The 16,317-nt window shown below is 46.0% G+C and overlaps 7 non-coding genes across 7 annotated transcripts; all 7 read left to right on the forward strand.

Annotated features, from left to right (window-relative positions):
• The first annotated feature begins 256 nt into the window (after positions 1-256).
• trnal-aag (transfer RNA leucine (anticodon AAG)) lies at positions 257-338 on the forward strand. Its single transcript has one exon. It is a non-coding gene; the product is annotated as a tRNA-Leu (tRNA).
• A 2,870-nt stretch (positions 339-3,208) lies between these two features.
• trnal-aag (transfer RNA leucine (anticodon AAG)) lies at positions 3,209-3,290 on the forward strand. The gene has a single exon. It is a non-coding gene; the product is annotated as a tRNA-Leu (tRNA).
• A 1,128-nt stretch (positions 3,291-4,418) lies between these two features.
• trnav-uac (transfer RNA valine (anticodon UAC)) lies at positions 4,419-4,491 on the forward strand. The gene has a single exon. It is a non-coding gene; the product is annotated as a tRNA-Val (tRNA).
• Positions 4,492-6,160: 1,669 nt separating this feature from the next.
• Positions 6,161-6,242, forward strand: trnal-aag (transfer RNA leucine (anticodon AAG)). Its single transcript has one exon. It is a non-coding gene; the product is annotated as a tRNA-Leu (tRNA).
• A 2,875-nt stretch (positions 6,243-9,117) lies between these two features.
• trnal-aag (transfer RNA leucine (anticodon AAG)) lies at positions 9,118-9,199 on the forward strand. The gene has a single exon. It is a non-coding gene; the product is annotated as a tRNA-Leu (tRNA).
• Positions 9,200-15,030: 5,831 nt separating this feature from the next.
• trnal-aag (transfer RNA leucine (anticodon AAG)) lies at positions 15,031-15,112 on the forward strand. Its single transcript has one exon. It is a non-coding gene; the product is annotated as a tRNA-Leu (tRNA).
• A 1,128-nt stretch (positions 15,113-16,240) lies between these two features.
• Positions 16,241-16,313, forward strand: trnag-ucc (transfer RNA glycine (anticodon UCC)). The gene has a single exon. It is a non-coding gene; the product is annotated as a tRNA-Gly (tRNA).
• Positions 16,314-16,317: the final 4 nt, after the last annotated feature.

Genomic DNA, 16,317 nt, shown 5'->3' on the forward strand with positions numbered 1-16,317 from the left:
GATCATATATTCTCACGCACTCACAGATACAGTTGTAGCTGAATCCAGTCTGAGAAGATAGACTAAGTTTACCAGTGATTTTTGTCTGGATTGATGGGCTATCGTTAACTGCTGAGAAATTGATATTGCAGACGCGCACATCCCAGCAGCTGTGCGAGTCGGAAAGGGATCATGGAGCCCTTTTCACGTGAGTTCGCATCTGTTGTTATGCAGGAACACAATTGGAAGTGCAAGAAAATGGACTCGCGGGCGTCTTGGTAGTGTGGCCGAGTGGTCTAAGGCGCTGGATTAAGGCTCCAGTCTCGGCAGAAACGTGGGTTCGAATCCCACCGCTGCCATTTCTGCTAACCAGCTCCAACGGAACAACTGGTTTAAATGCTGTTTCAATCCCTGCTTCATTTCTGTTTAAAACAGGCGAAAAATGAGTTTGCTTCCCGGGGAATTGACTGCGGTGTGGAAAAGTGCCGAATTTTCCAAAGTGTCTGTGCTGTCATGACCGTGTTCGCTTCCCGCGCGGAAAATCGCCAGCAGCTCTACTGTTGCTTTCTGTTCCAGGCAAGTTGAGCTTTTACTGGAACCGAATGGAGACTGTTATTTCATCGTTGTTGCGAAACAGACTGCTCCGGTGACTCGACTCGTCGTTATTTGGTTTTGTGGCCAATGAGAAAATCGTTCCAATGTATTTCGATGTCATATGTTATTGAATTTCTCCCACTTCCTTCATTTCCGTCCTGCAGTCATCGGAAGGGAAAGGTAATCTAATCGAGACTGTGATTGGTGAAATTCACTTTTTATGGCCCATTCTTATTATGTTCTTTCTTTGTCTCTTTGCAGCATTGTCTGGGAAGTGGTGGTGCACTCAGGCTCCAGTCTGTTTGAAAGAGTAGTTTGGAATTGCCCTGTTGTTAGTTGTGTGATTACTTTATGGCTCATGCCCCCCGACACTCTCACATTTAGCATTCATGCTCGCTGTGTCTGAAAATGCATTTGGTTTTCCAGTTTTGTTTGTGTTCCGTGTTAAATGCTTTCTGTTTTGCGATTCGCTCAATACATTACGAATTAAAAGGGTTTCTGAGGTAACTTCCACCTGCAAAAATCCTCAACTGAGAATCTGGGAAACTTTCACGGAGTATGGTCAGTCGGAGCAAAAGTAAGGAAGTCGTTCGTTTCTGCAGTGTTTCACAATGCTACCTTTCCACTGAGCAGTCGAACAGACAAAATGATTTTGCCACAGACTGCGACGGTAAGCTCCGCAAAAACGTAATTCTTTAAAGCAACACAACGTTATTGGGGTACACCGCGTGGAAACAGATACTTCGGTGTATCTCGTCCATGCTCACCACATCGCCAAAATTAAACAAGTCCCATGAAACAACGAGCGAACGGAAACAGAAAGGTGAAAGCTGGAATGGCTTCAACTTTCAGTGCTGGATGCCACTGAGCTGCAGCGGGGGCGACCGAGGCTTGTTTCTGTAGTGCAGTGGTCATTACGTTCGCCTTACACGCGAAAGGTCCCCAGTTCGAAACTGGGCAGAAGCTGTTTTGCTCTTCAACTGCAGCCTTTGACATCGACAAGAACGGAGCTTTCTTGCTTGCTTTCCCACGTGCAAACCTGCCTTCGAGTTTGCTTGAATAAATCTTCTCTCGTAGTGCAGTGCAATGCAATGCAATTCCATTTAATTACTGTGCAAAGCATTGTAAAGTTTTTCTCCAACCTGGTTCTGATCATATGCCATTCTGTTTGAGAGTGTAGTTACCCCCTTCTGATCCTTCCACGAAAAGCATTACCGCATTCGCATTCCTTGCGCAGGCGGCCCGGTTCAAAGACAGAGAAGAAGCTGATGTGCTGGTGTCACAGTGCACCACGGATTCCTCAACTAGTCTGTCTGTCAAATGTATCCCAAAGTCGTCTCTGAAAGACCTCATTTGGAAGGTGTCTGTCGTTATTCAACGCGCGAGAATTGGCACCAGAGGTCCTGAATCATGTTTTGGAGCAGTTCGCACGTCAGTGGCTCATTCAATCAGCAACAGCAATGAAAGAAATTACACTCTCAGAGGAAACTCTGGACCTGTGCTTTCATAGCGTCGCTCGTATTAAGGTGCGCCCCGAGATCTAAGCCACGTTGGAAATGAAACGGAGGAATCGACAGAGAGGCTACAGAATGACATCGCATCCATTTGGTTTTCTTTAAATCACTGACGAGCAGGAAAATGTAAACGGGGAGGGCGAGTGGGGAAGTGAGGCAGTTGCAGCTCTGGAGAAAGTCCTTCTTTGTGATTCACTCAGCAACCAGAGACGTGACGGTGACTCAGGCGTGAGAGCTCTTCACATCGTGAACAAAAAGCAATCAAGGGCAGTTAGCACCTCTTCCGGAGTGGGGGTGGGGTGAGGTAATTACCTTTTGACTTCTGTTACTATGTTCAGAAACTGCCTTTTGGATTGAGGTGAACAGAAACTGCATTTCTAAAAAGCACCATGGAACTTGTTAAACTTTATTGAGTGGCTTTTTCTCATCGATTCCCACACAGGTTTCCAACTCAGTTGGTATCGATGAGGCTCATGTCCAGGTGTGATAATCTCTGCAGCAAATTGCACGGTTAAGGTAAAAGGCAAGGAAAGTGGCATCTCGAACCGGCCCCGAGGTCAGACCTTCCTCACAATGTAATCTGTCGTTCTCGGATTGTAATGCTACCTCCGGTTTTAGGGTGGAACATTCTTTGGGAACCTTATTCTGCAAAACAGACACAGTGACTGAAACTATGCTGCACGGTATGATTTGGGACACGGCCTGCTCAGCTTTGTGCATTTTCCCTGTAGTCCGGTGTGTTTCGTGTTCCGTGTAACCGTGAAAGTTGTCCTGTTTCGAACAATGGGTGAAATCATTGAGCAAAGCAAGAATGGAAACTGCAGTAATGTCAAGTAGCTCATGGTAATTTGACCCAATCATAACCGATCATATATTTTCACGCACTCACAGATACAGTTGTAGCTGAATCCAGTCTGAGAAGATAGACTCAGTTTACCAGTGATTTTTGTCTGGATTGATGGGCTATCGTTAACTGCTGAGAAATTGATATTGCAGACGCGCACATCCCAGCAGCTGTGCGAGTCGGAAAGGGATCATGGAACCCTTTTCACGTGAGTTCGCATCTGTTGTTATGCAGGAACACAATTGGAAGTGCAAGAAAATGGACTCGCGGGCGTGTTGGTAGTGTGGCCGAGCGGTCTAAGGCGCTGGATTAAGGCTCCAGTTTCGACTGAGGCGTGGGTTCGAATCCCACCGCTGCCATTTCTGCTGAACAGCTCCAACGGAACAGCTGGTTTAAATGCTGTTTCAATCCCTGCTTCATTTCTGTTCAAAACAGGCGAAAAATGAGTTTGTTTCCCGGGGAATTGACTGCGGTGTGGAAAAGTGCCGAATTTTCCAAAGTGTCTGTGCTGTCATGACCGTGTTCGCTTCCCGCGCGGAAAATCGCCAGCAGCTCTACTGTTGCTTTCTGTTCCAGGCAAGTTGAGCTTTTACTGGAACCGAATGGAGACTGTTATTTCATCGTTGTTGCGAAACAGACTGCTCCGGTGACTCGACTCGTCGTTATTTGGTTTTCTGGCCAATGAGAAAATCGTTCCAATGTATTTCGATGTCATATGTTATTGAATTTCTCCCACTTCCTTCATTTCCGTCCTGCAGTCATCGGAAGGGAAAGGTAATCTAATCGAGACTGTGATTGGTGAAATTCACTTTTTATGGCCCATTCTTATTATGTTCTTTCTTTGTCTCTTTGCAGCATTGTCTGGGAAGTGGTGGTGCACTCAGGCTCCAGTCTGTTTGAAAGAGTAGTTTGGAATTGCCCTGTTGTTAGTTGTGTGATTACTTTATGGCTCATGCCCCCCGACACTCTCACGTTTAGCATTCATGCTCGCTGTGTCTGAAAATGCATTTGGATTTCCAGTTTTGTTTGTGTTCCGTGTTAAATGCTTTCTGTTTTGCGATTCGCTCAATACATTACGAATTAAAAGGGTTTCTGAGGTAACTTCCACCTGCAAAAATCCTCAACTGAGAATCTGGGAAACTTTCACGGAGTATGGTCAGTCGGAGCAAAAGTAAGGAAGTCGTTCGTTTCTGCAGTGTTTCACAATGCTACCTTTCCCGTGAGCAGTCGAACAGACTAAATGATTTTGACACAGACTGCGACGGTAAGCTCCGCAAAAACGTAATTCTTTAAAGCAACACAACGTTATTGGGGTACACCGCGTGGAAACAGATACTTCGGTGTATCTCGTCCATGCTCACCACATCGCCAAAATTAAACAAGTCCCATTAAACAACGAGCGAACGGAAACAGAAAGGTGAAAGCTGGAATGGCTTCAACTTTCAGTGCTGGATGCCACTGAGCTGCAGCGGGGGCGACCGAGGCTTGTTTCTGTAGTGTAGTGGTCATCACGTTCGCCTTACACGCGAAAGGTCCCCAGTTCGAAACTGGGCAGAAACTGTTTTGCTCTTCAACTGCAGCCTTTGACATCGACAAGAACGGAGCTTTCTTGCTTGCTTTCCCACGTGCAAACCTGCCTTCGAGTTTGCTTGAATAAATCTTCTCTCGTAGTGCAGTGCAATGCAATACAATTCCATTTAATTACTGTGCAAAGCATTGTAAAGTTTTTCTCCAACCTGGTTCTGATCATATGCCATTCTGTTTGAGAGTGTAGTTACCCCCTTCTGATCCTTCCACGAAAAGCATTACCGCATTCGCATTCCTTGCGCAGGCGGCCCGGTTCAAAGACAGGGAAGAAGCTGATGTGCTGGTGTCACAGTGCACCACGGATTCCTCAACTAGTCTGTCTGTCAAATGTATCCCAAAGTCGTCTCTGAAAGACCTCATTTGGAAGGTGTCTGTCGTTATTCAACGTGCGAGAATTGGCACCAGAGGTCCTGAATCATGTTTTGGAGCAGTTCGCACGTCAGTGGCTCATTCAATCAGCAACAGCAATGAAAGAAATTACACTCTCAGAGGAAACTCTGGACCTGTGCTTTCATAGCGTCGCTAGTATTAAGGTGCGCCCCGAGATCTAAGCCACGTTGGAACTGAAACGGAGGAATCGACAGAGAGGCTACAGAATGACATCGCATCCATTTGGTTTTCTTTAAATCACTGACGAGCAGGAAAATGTAAACGGGGAGGGCGAGTGGAGAAGTGAGGCAGTTGCAGCTCTGGAGAAAGTCCTTCTTTGTGATTCACTCAGCAACCAGAGACGTGACGGTGACTCAGGCGTGAGAGCTCTTCACATCGTGAACAAAAAGCAATCAAGGGCAGTTAGCACCTCTTCCGGAGTGGGGGTGGGGTGAGGTAATTACCTTTTGACTTCTGTTACTATGTTCAGAAACTGCCTTTTGGATTGAGGTGAACAGAAACTGCATTTCTAAAAAGCACCATGGAACTTGTTAAACTTTATTGAGTGGCTTTTTCTCATCGATTCCCACACAGGTTTCCAACTCAGTTGGTATCGATGAGGCTCATGTCCAGGTGTGATAATCTCTGCAGCAAATTGCACGGTTAAGGTAAAAGGCAAGGAAAGTGGCATCTCGAACCGGCCCCGAGGTCAGACCTTCCTCACAATGTAATCTGTCGTTCTCGGATTGTAATGCTACCTCCGGTTTTAGGGTGGAACATTCTTTGGGAACCTTATTCTGCAAAACAGACACAGTGACTGAAAGTATGCTGCACGGTATGATTTGGGACACGGCCTGCTCAGCTTTGTGCATTTTCCCTGTAGTCCGGTGTGTTTCGTGTTCCGTGTAACCGTGAAAGTTGTCCTGTTTCGAACAATGGGTGAAATCATTGAGCAAAGCAAGAATGGAAACTGCAGTAATGTCAAGTAGCTCATGGTAATTTGACCCAATCATAACCGATCATATATTTTCACGCACTCACAGATACAGTTGTAGCTGAATCCAGTCTGAGAAGATAGACTCAGTTTACCAGTGATTTTTGTCTGGATTGATGGGCTATCGTTAACTGCTGAGAAATTGATATTGCAGACGCGCACATTCCAGCAGCTGTGCGAGTCGGAAAGGGATCATGGAACCCTTTTCACGTGAGTTCGCATCTGTTGTTATGCAGGAACACAATTGGAAGTGCAAGAAAATGGACTCGCGGGCGTGTTGGTAGTGTGGCCAAGCGGTCTAAGGCGCTGGATTAAGGCTCCAGTTTCGACTGAGGCGTGGGTTCGAATCCCACCGCTGCCATTTCTGCTGAACAGCTCCAACAGAACAGCCTGTTTAAATGCTGTTTCAATCCCTGCTTCATTTCTGTTTAAAACAGGCGAAAAATGAGTTTGCTTCCCGGGGAATTGACTGCGGTGTGGAAAAGTGCCGAATTTTCCAAAGTGTCTGTGCTGTCATGACCGTGTTCGCTTCCCGCGCGGAAAATCGCCAGCAGCTCTACTGTTGCTTTCTGTTCCAGGCAAGTTGAGCTTTTACTGGAACCGAATGGAGACTGTTATTTCATCGTTGTTGCGAAACAGACTGCTCCGGTGACTCGACTCGTCGTTATTTGGTTTTCTGGCCAATGAGAAAATCGTTCCAATGTATTTCGATGTCATATGTTATTGAATTTCTCCCACTTCCTTCATTTCCGTCCTGCAGTCATCGGAAGGGAAAGGTAATCTAATCGAGACTGTGATTGGTGAAATTCACTTTTTATGGCCCATTCTTATTATGTTCTTTCTTTGTCTCTTTGCAGCATTGTCTGGGAAGTGGTGGTGCACTCAGGCTCCAGTCTGTTTGAAAGAGTAGTTTGGAATTGCCCTGTTGTTAGTTGTGTGATTACTTTATGGCTCATGCCCCCCGACACTCTCACGTTTAGCATTCATGCTCGCTGTGTCTGAAAATGCATTTGGTTTTCCAGTTTTGTTTGTGTTCCGTGTTAAATGCTTTCTGTTTTGCGATTCGCTCAATACATTACGAATTAAAAGGGTTTCTGAGGTAACTTCCACCTGCAAAAATCCTCAACTGAGAATCTGGGAAACTTTCACGGAGTATGGTCAGTCGGAGCAAAAGTAAGGAAGTCGTTCGTTTCTGCAGTGTTTCACAATGCTACCTTTCCCGTGAGCAGTCGAACAGACTAAATGATTTTGACACAGACTGCGACGGTAAGCTCCGCAAAAACGTAATTCTTTAAAGCAACACAACGTTATTGGGGTACACCGCGTGGAAACAGATACTTCGGTGTATCTCGTCCATGCTCACCACATCGCCAAAATTAAACAAGTCCCATTAAACAACGAGCGAACGGAAACAGAAAGGTGAAAGCTGGAATGGCTTCAACTTTCAGTGCTGGATGCCACTGAGCTGCAGCGGGGGCGACCGAGGCTTGTTTCTGTAGTGTAGTGGTCATCAAGTTCGCCTTACACGCGAAAGGTCCCCAGTTCGAAAGTGGGCAGAAACTGTTTTGCTCTTCAACTGCAGCCTTTGACATCGACAAGAACGGAGCTTTCTTGCTTGCTTTCCCACGTGCAAACCTGCCTTCGAGTTTGCTTGAATAAATCTTCTCTCGTAGTGCAGTGCAATGCGATGCAATGCAATTCCATTTAATTACTGTGCAAAGCATTGTAAAGTTTTTCTCCAACCTGGTTCTGATCATATGCCATTCTGTTTGAGAGTGTAGTTACCCCCTTCTGATCCTTCCACGAAAAGCATTACCGCATTCGCATTCCTTGCGCAGGCGGACCGGTTCAAAGACAGAGAAGAAGCTGATGTGCTGGTGTCACAGTGCACCACGGATTCCTCAACTAGTCTGTCTGTCAAATGTATCCCAAAGTCGTCTCTGAAAGACCTCATTTGGAAGGTGTCTGTCGTTATTCAACGTGAGAGAATTGGCACCAGAGGTCCTGAATCATGTTTTGGAGCAGTTCGCACGTCAGTGGCTCATTCAATCAGCAACAGAAATGAAAGAAATTACACTCTCAGCGGAAACTCTGGACCTGTGCTTTCATAGCGTCGCTAGTATTAAGGTGCGCCCCGAGATCTAAGCCACGTTGGAACTGAAACGGAGGAATCGACAGAGAGGCTACAGAATGACATCGCATCCATTTGGTTTTCTTTAAATCACTGACGAGCAGGAAAATGTAAACGGGGAGGGCGAGTGGGGAAGTGAGGCAGTTGCAGCTCTGGAGAAAGTCCTTCTTTGTGATTCACTCAGCAACCAGAGACGTGACGGTGACTCAGGCGTGAGAGCTCTTCACATCGTGAACAAAAAGCAATCAAGGGCAGTTAGCACCTCTTCCGGAGTGGGGGTGGGGTGAGGTAATTACCTTTTGACTTCTGTTACTATGTTCAGAAACTGCCTTTTGGATTGAGGTGAACAGAAACTGCATTTCTAAAAAGCACCATGGAACTTGTTAAACTTTATTGAGTGGCTTTTTCTCATCGATTCCCACACAGGTTTCCAACTCAGTTGGTATCGATGAGGCTCATGTCCAGGTGTGATAATCTCTGCAGCAAATTGCACGGTTAAGGTAAAAGGCAAGGAAAGTGGCATCTCGAACCGGCCCCGAGGTCAGACCTTCCTCACAATGTAATCTGTCGTTCTCGGATTGTAATGCTACCTCCGGTTTTAGGGTGGAACATTCTTTGGGAACCTTATTCTGCAAAACAGACACAGTGACTGAAACTATGCTGCACGGTATGATTTGGGACACGGCCTGCTCAGCTTTGTGCATTTTCCCTGTAGTCCGGTGTGTTTCGTGTTCCGTGTAACCGTGAAAGTTGTCCTGTTTCGAACAATGGGTGAAATCATTGAGCAAAGCAAGAATGGAAACTGCAGTAATGTCAAGTAGCTCATGGTAATTTGACCCAATCATAACCGATCATATATTTTCACGCACTCACAGATACAGTTGTAGCTGAATCCAGTCTGAGAAGATAGACTCAGTTTACCAGTGATTTTTGTCTGGATTGATGGGCTATCGTTAACTGCTGAGAAATTGATATTGCAGACGCGCACATCCCAGCAGCTGTGCGAGTCGGAAAGGGATCATGGAACCCTTTTCACGTGAGTTCGCATCTGTTGTTATGCAGGAACACAATTGGAAGTGCAAGAAAATGGACTCGCGGGCGTGTTGGTAGTGTGGCCAAGCGGTCTAAGGCGCTGGATTAAGGCTCCAGTTTCGACTGAGGCGTGGGTTCGAATCCCACCGCTGCCATTTCTGCTGAACAGCTCCAACGGAACAGCTGGTTTAAATGCTGTTTCAATCCCTGCTTCATTTCTGTTTAAAACAGGCGAAAAATGAGTTTGCTTCCCGGGGAATTGACTGCGGTGTGGAAAAGTGCCGAATTTTCCAAAGTGTCTGTGCTGTCATGACCGTGTTCGCTTCCCGCGCGGAAAATCGCCAGCAGCTCTACTGTTGCTTTCTGTTCCAGGCAAGTTGAGCTTTTACTGGAACCGAATGGAGACTGTTATTTCATCGTTGTTGCGAAACAGACTGCTCCGGTGACTCGACTCGTCGTTATTTGGTTTTCTGGCCAATGAGAAAATCGTTCCAATGTATTTCGATGTCATATGTTATTGAATTTCTCCCACTTCCTTCATTTCCGTCCTGCAGTCATCGGAAGGGAAAGGTAATCTAATCGAGACTGTGATTGGTGAAATTCACTTTTTATGGCCCATTCTTATTATGTTCTTTCTTTGTCTCTTTGCAGCATTGTCTGGGAAGTGGTGGTGCACTCAGGCTCCAGTCTGTTTGAAAGAGTAGTTTGGAATTGCCCTGTTGTTAGTTGTGTGATTACTTTATGGCTCATGCCCCCCGACACTCTCACGTTTAGCATTCATGCTCGCTGTGTCTGAAAATGCATTTGGTTTTCCAGTTTTGTTTGTGTTCCGTGTTAAATGCTTTCTGTTTTGCGATTCGCTCAATACATTACGAATTAACAGGTTTTCTGAGGTAACTTCCAGCTGCAAAAATCCTCAACTGAGAATCTGGGAAACTTTCACGGAGTATGGTGAGTCGGAGCAAAAGTAAGGAAGTCGTTCGTTTCTGCAGTGTTTCACAATGCTACCTTTCCCGTGAGCAGTCGAACAGACTAAATGATTTTGCCACAGACTGCGACGGTAAGCTCCGCAAAAACGTAATTCTTTAAAGCAACACAACGTTATTGGGGTACACCGCGTGGAAACAGATACTTCGGTGTATCTCGTCCATGCTCACCACATAGCCAAAATTAAACAAGTCCCATTAAACAACGAGCGAACGGAAACAGAAAGGTGAAAGCTAGAATGGCTTCAACTTTCAGTGCTGGATGCCACTGAGCTGCAGCGGGGGCGACCGAGGCTTGTTTCTGTAGTGTAGTGGTCCTCACGTTCGCCTTACACGCGAACGGTCCCCAGTTCGAAAGTGGGCAGAAACTGTTTTGCTCTTCAACTGCAGCCTTTGACATCGACAAGAACGGAGCTTTCTTGCTTGCTTTCCCACGTGCAAACCTGCCTTCGAGTTTGCTTGAATAAATCTTCTCTCGTAGTGCAGTGCAATGCGATGCAATGCAATTCCATTTAATTACTGTGCAAAGCATTGTAAAGTTTTTCTCCAACCTGGTTCTGATCATATGCCATTCTGTTTGAGAGTGTAGTTACCCCCTTCTGATCCTTCCACGAAAAGCATTACCGCATTCGCATTCCTTGCGCAGGCGGCCCGGTTCAAAGACAGGGAAGAAGCTGATGTGCTGGTGTCACAGTGCACCACGGATTCCTCAACTAGTCTGTCTGTCAAATGTATCCCAAAGTCGTCTCTGAAAGACCTCATTTGGAAGGTGTCTGTCGTTATTCAACGTGAGAGAATTGGCACCAGAGGTCCTGAATCATGTTTTGGAGCAGTTCGCACGTCAGTGGCTCATTCAATCAGCAACAGAAATGAAAGAAATTACACTCTCAGCGGAAACTCTGGACCTGTGCTTTCATAGCGTCGCTAGTATTAAGGTGCGCCCCGAGATCTAAGCCACGTTGGAACTGAAACGGAGGAATCGACAGAGAGGCTACAGAATGACATCGCATCCATTTGGTTTTCTTTAAATCACTGACGAGCAGGAAAATGTAAACGGGGAGGGCGAGTGGGGAAGTGAGGCAGTTGCAGCTCTGGAGAAAGTCCTTCTTTGTGATTCACTCAGCAACCAGAGACGTGACGGTGACTCAGGCGTGAGAGCTCTTCACATCGTGAACAAAAAGCAATCAAGGGCAGTTAGCACCTCTTCCGGAGTGGGGGTGGGGTGAGGTAATTACCTTTTGACTTCTGTTACTATGTTCAGAAACTGCCTTTTGGATTGAGGTGAACAGAAACTGCATTTCTAAAAAGCACCATGGAACTTGTTAAACTTTATTGAGTCGCTTTTTCTCATCGATTCCCACACAGGTTTCCAACTCAGTTGGTATCGATGAGGCTCATGTCCAGGTGTGATAATCTCTGCAGCAAATTGCACGGTTAAGGTAAAAGGCAAGGAAAGTGGCATCTCGAACCGGCCCCGAGGTCAGACCTTCCTCACAATGTAATCTGTCGTTCTCGGATTGTAATGCTACCTCCGGTTTTAGGGTGGAACATTCTTTGGGAACCATATTCTGCAAAACAGACACAGTGACTGAAACCATGCTGCACGGTATGATTTGGGACACGGCCTGCTCAGCTTTGTGCATTTTCCCTGTAGTCCGGTGTGTTTCAAGTTCCGTTTAATCGTGAAAGTTGTCCTGTTTCGAACAATGGGTGAATCTTTGAGCAAAGCAAGAATCGAAACTGCAGTAATGTCAAGTAGCTCATGGTAATTTGACCCAATCATAACCGATCATATATTCTCACACACTCACAGATACATTTGTAGCTGAATCCAGTCTGAGAAGATAGACTCAGTTTACCAGTGATTTTTGTCTGGATTGATGGGCTATCGTTAACTGCTGAGAAATTGATATTGTAGACGCGCACATCCCAGCAGCTGTGCGAGTCGGAGAGGGATCATGGAACCCTTTTCACGTGAGTTTGCATCTGTTGTTATGCAGGAACACAATTGGAAGTGCAAGAAAATGGACTCGCGGGCGTGTTGGTAGTGTGGCCGAGCGGTCTAAGGCGCTGGATCAAGGCTCCAGTCTCGACAGAGGCGTGGGTTCGAATCCCAAAAGCAGCATTTCTGCTGAACAACTCCAACGGAACAGCTGGTTTAAATGCTGTTTCAATCCCTGCCTCATTTCTGTTGAAAACAGAAGAAAAATGAGTTTGCTTCCCGGGGAATTGACTGAGGTGTGGGAAAGTGCCGAATTTTCCAAAGTGTCTGTGCTGTCATGATCGTGTTCGCTTCCCGCGCGGAAAATCGCCAGCAGCTCTACTGTTGCTTTCTCTTCCAGGCAAGTTGAGCTTTTACTGGAACCGAATGGAGACTGTTATTTCATCGTTGTTGCGAAACAGACTCCTCCGGTGACTCGACTCGTCGTTATTTGGTTTTCTGGCCAATGAGAAAATCGTTCCAATGTATTTCGATGTCATATGTTATTGAATTTCTCCCACTTCCTTCATTTCCGTCCTGCAGTCATCGGAAGGGAAAGGTAATCTAATCGAGACTGTGATTGGTGAAATTCACTTTTTATGGCCCATTCTTATTATGTTCTTTCTTTGTCTCTTTGCAGCATTGTCTGGGAAGTGGTGGTGCACTCAGGCTCCAGTCTGTTTGAAAGAGTAGTTTGGAATTGCCCTGTTGTTAGTTGTGTGATTACTTTATGGCTCATGCCCCCCGACACTCTCACGTTTAGCATTCATGCTCGCTGTGTCTGAAAATGCATTTGGTTTTCCAGTTTTGTTTGTGTTCCGTGTTAAATGCTTTCTGTTTTGCGATTCGCTCAATACATTACGAATTAACAGGTTTTCTGAGGTAACTTCCAGCTGCAAAAATCCTCAACTGAGAATCTGGGAAACTTTCACGGAGTATGGTCAGTCGGAGCAAAAGTAAGGAAGTCGTTCGTTTCTGCAGTGTTTCACAATGCTACCTTTCCCGTGAGCAGTCGAACAGACTAAATGATTTTGCCACAGACTGCGACGGTAAGCTCCGCAAAAACGTAATTCTTTAAAGCAACACAACGTTATTGGGGTACACCGCGTGGAAACAGATACTTCGGTGTATCTCGTCCATGCTCACCACATAGCCAAAATTAAACAAGTCCCATTAAACAACGAGCGAACGGAAACAGAAAGGGGAAAGCTAGAATGGCTTCAACTTTCAGTGCTGGATGCCACTGAGCTGCAGCGGGGGCGACCGAGGCTTGTTTCTGTAGTGTAGTGGTCCTCACGTTCGCCTTACACGCGAAAGGTCCCCAGTTCGAAAGTGGGCAGAAACTGTTTTGCTCTTCAACTGCAGCCTTTGACATCGACAAGAACGGAGCTTTCTTGCTTGCTTTCCCACGTGCAAACCTGCCTTCGAGTTTGCTTGAATAAATCTTCTCTCGTAGTGCAGTGCAATGCGATGCAATGCAATTCCATTTAATTACTGTGCAAAGCATTGTAAAGTTTTTCTCCAACCTGGTTCTGATCATATGCCATTCTGTTTGAGAGTGTAGTTACCCCCTTCTGATCCTTCCACGAAAAGCATTACCGCATTCGCATTCGTTGCGCAGGCGGCCCGGTTCAAAGACAGAGAAGAAGCTGATGTGCTGGTGTCACAGTGCACCACGGATTCCTCAACTAGTCTGTCTGTCAAATGTATCCCAAAGTCGTCTCTGAAAGACCTCATTTGGAAGGTGTCTGTCGTTATTCAACGTGAGAGAATTGGCACCAGAGGTCCTGAATCATGTTTTGGAGCAGTTCGCACGTCAGTGGCTCATTCAATCAGCAACAGAAATGAAAGAAATTACACTCTCAGCGGAAACTCTGGACCTGTGCTTTCATAGCGTCGCTAGTATTAAGGTGCGCCCCGAGATCTAAGCCACGTTGGAACTGAAACGGAGGAATCGACAGAGAGGCTACAGAATGACATCGCATCCATTTGGTTTTCTTTAAATCACTGACGAGCAGGAAAATGTAAACGGGGAAGGCGAGTTGGGAAGTGAGGCAGTTGAAGCTCTGGAGAAAGTCCTTCTTTGTGATTCACTCAGCAACCAGAGACGTGACGGTGACTCAGGCGTGAGAGCTCTTCACATCGTGAACAAAAAGCAATCAAGGGCAGTTAGCACCTCTTCCGGAGTGGGGGTGGGGTGAGGTAATTACCTTTTGACTTCTGTTACTATGTTCAGAAACTGCCTTTTGGATTGAGGTGAACAGAAACTGCATTTCTAAAAAGCACCATGGAACTTGTTAAACTTTATTGAGTCGCTTTTTCTCATCGATTCCCACACAGGTTTCCAACTCAGTTGGTATCGATGAGGCTCATGTCCAGGTGTGATAATCTCTGCAGCAAATTGCACGGTTAAGGTAAAAGGCAAGGAAAGTGGCATCTCGAACCGGCCCCGAGGTCAGACCTTCCTCACAATGTAATCTGTCGTTCTCGGATTGTAATGCTACCTCCGGTTTTAGGGTGGAACATTCTTTGGGAACCTTATTCTGCAAAACAGACACAGTGACTGAAACTATGCTGCACGGTATGATTTGGGACACGGCCTGCTCAGCTTTGTGCATTTTCCCTGTAGTCCGGTGTGTTTCATGTTCCGTGTAACCGTGAAAGTTGTCCTGTTTGGAACAATGGGTGAAATCATTGAGCAAAGCAAGAATCGAAACTGCAGTAATGTCAAGTAGCTCATGGTAATTTGACCCAATCATAACCGATCATATATTCTCACACACTCACAGATACATTTGTAGCTGAATCCAGTCTGAGAAGATAGACTCAGTTTACCAGTGATTTTTGTCTGGATTGATGGGCTATCGTTAACTGCTGAGAAATTGATATTGTAGACGCGCACATCCCAGCAGCTGTGCGAGTCGGAGAGGGATCATGGAACCCTTTTCACGTGAGTTTGCATCTGTTGTTATGCAGGAACATAATTGGAAGTGCAAGAAAATGGACTCACGGGCGTGTTGGTAGTGTGGCCGAGCGGTCTAAGGCGCTGGATTAAGGTTCCAGTCTCGACATAGGCGTGGGTTCGATTCCCACCGCTGCCATTTCTGCTGAACAACTCCAACGGAACAGCTGGTTTAAATGCTGTTTCAATCCCTGCCTCATTTCTGTTTAAAACGGAAGAAAAATGAGTTTGTTTACCGGGGAATTGACTGCGGTGTGGGGAGGTGCCGAATTTTCCAAAGTGTCTGTGCTGTCATGATCGTGTTCACTTCCCGCGCGGAAAATCGCCAGCAGCTCTACTGTTGCTTTCTCTTCCAGGCAAGTTGAGCTTTTACTGGAACCGAATGGAGACTGTTATTTCATCGTTGTTGCGAAACAGACTCCTCCGGTGACTCGACTCGTCGTTATTTGGTTTTCTGGCCAATGAGAAAATCGTTCCAATGTATTTCGATGTCATATGTTATTGAATTTCTCCCACTTCCTTCATTTCCGTCCTGCAGTCATCGGAAGGGAAAGGTAATCTAATCGAGACTGTGATTGGTGAAATTCACTTTTTATGGCCCATTCTTATTATGTTCTTTCTTTGTCTCTTTGCAGCATTGTCTGGGAAGTGGTGGTGCACTCAGGCTCCAGTCTGTTTGAAAGAGTAGTTTGGAATTGCCCTTTTGTTAGTTGTGTGATTACTTTATGGCTCATGCCCCCCGACACTCTCACGTTTAGCATTCATGCTCGCTGTGTCTGAAAATGCATTTGGTTTTCCAGTTTTGTTTGTGTTCCGTGTTAAATGCTTTCTGCTTTGCGATTCGCTCAATACATTACGAATTAACAGGGTTTCTGAGGTAACTTCCAGCTGCAAAAATCCTCAACTGAGAATCTGTGAAACTTTCACGGAGTATGGTCAGTCGGAGCAAAAGTAAGGAAGTCGTTCGTTTCTGCAGTGTTTCACAATGCTACCTTTCCCGTGAGCAGTCGAACAGACTAAATGATTTTGCCACAGACTGCGACGGTAAGCTCCGCAAAAACGTAATTCTTTAAAGCAACACAACGTTATTGGGGTACACCGCGTGGAAACAGATACTTCGGTGTATCTCGTCCATGCTCACCACATAGCCAAAATTAAACAAGTCCCATTAAACAACGAGCGAATGGAAACAGAAAGGTGAAAGCTAGAATGGCTTCAACTTTCAGTGCTGGATGCCACTGAGCTGCAGCGGGGGCGACCGAGGCTTGTTTCTGTAGTGTAGTGGTCCTCACGTTCGCCTTCCACGCGAAAGGTCCCCAGTTCGAGAGTGGGCAGAAACTGTTT

This window comes from Chiloscyllium punctatum, chromosome 18 (genome assembly GCF_047496795.1).
Source record: "Chiloscyllium punctatum isolate Juve2018m chromosome 18, sChiPun1.3, whole genome shotgun sequence".
Classification (NCBI taxonomy): Eukaryota; Metazoa; Chordata; class Chondrichthyes; order Orectolobiformes; family Hemiscylliidae; genus Chiloscyllium; species Chiloscyllium punctatum.